Consider the following 1,365-nt stretch of genomic DNA (forward strand, 5'->3'; position numbering starts at 1 on the left):
AAAAAAAAAAAAAAAAAAAAAAAAGAAAGAATAAAGAATACGCATCTCATGAAAAAATATGTTTCTGAAGGAGTAGATTGCAATTATTCTGACAAATTTAGAAAATTAATGATAACTTACGCATATTGCAAATACAGAAATTATAAATTTGTCGCATGTAATTTTATTTTAAGGTAATAAATATTTTTCTTTTGAAAATTAGCATTCATTTCATCAGTTTGTATAATGAACGAGAAATTTTATAAAAGTTACATTGTAATAATTGTATGTATGCTGCATTTCCTGTTGTGACATATTGTGTCAAAGGTATGCTTTCAAAGTTAGCCGCCATGTGATGTTCCTGCCTACCTACCTACCTAAATCTATCTATCTATCTCTTTTATCTTTTACTTGTTTTAGTGATTAGACTGCGGCCATAGTGGGGCACCGCACCAAGGAATTCTAATCCACTCCAGCACCTATTTTCTTTGTGATCTTGGTACCTACAGTATCGGACTCTTTTGCCGAACCGCTAGGTTGCATTGATATAAACACATCAACAGCGGTGTCAGGAAAAAACAGAAAAAACGTTACAAACACAACCACACCACCTTATAATAAAAAAAGTGAAAAACTCCGTTTCTTCTAGAGATAGACATTGTCATTATCGACACCATTATCATCAGCAAAAACGTAGAAGATCAGTAAAAATGACATGAAGATGAGGCGTTTTAGGTTCTAACCGCGTAAGAGTCAACTTCACCTTTTATCCGTTTTGGATCGATAAATTTAAGTACCAGTCACGTACTTGGGTCGATGATACTGACGAACAGTCTTTCCTCAGATCTGTTGACCTACGGCCTCAATCAATATTCAAAATAAAGGGCGGTAGCAGAATCGTTAGAATGGCGAAGAAAATGCTTACGAGAATTTCTCATAGTGTTATACGTTCCATGAGTTCAAATCACAGCGATGTCAACTTTGCCTTTCAGGCCTAAGTACCAGCTGAATACTAAGGTCAATTAGTATGAATTAGTATGAATACTAAGGTCAATTAGTGAGGACTTGAACCTTCCCATAAAATGACTGGTTTTTCTGCCCAATTTCAAACAACTGAAGGCGCTGAGCTGGCAGAATCATTAGCGCGTCGGACAAGTTGCATGACTGCATTCCTTCTGGCCTTTTACTTTCTGAGTTCAAATCCCACCCAAGGTCGACATTTGTCTTTGATCCTTGAGCTGTCGATAAAATAACTCTCAGTTCTGAATGTGGGATGGGTGTACTTTATTTGCCCCTCCCTTCAAAATCTGTGGTTTTGTACACAAATTCCAAAGACATTTTTTATTATTGTTGGTGTTGTGTACTTCTGGCGATTGTTATTCCTTT

At 36.1% G+C, this 1,365-nt stretch overlaps 1 long non-coding RNA gene across 1 annotated transcript in view; it reads right to left on the reverse strand.

Moving 5' to 3' along the window:
• The window catches only part of LOC128250965 (uncharacterized), a 701,915-nt gene that overhangs the window by 1,270 nt on the left and 699,280 nt on the right, over window positions 1-1,365 (reverse strand). The window lies entirely within an intron of this gene.

Source organism: Octopus bimaculoides, chromosome 27 (genome assembly GCF_001194135.2).
Source record: "Octopus bimaculoides isolate UCB-OBI-ISO-001 chromosome 27, ASM119413v2, whole genome shotgun sequence".
NCBI classification, from domain to species: Eukaryota; Metazoa; Mollusca; class Cephalopoda; order Octopoda; family Octopodidae; genus Octopus; species Octopus bimaculoides.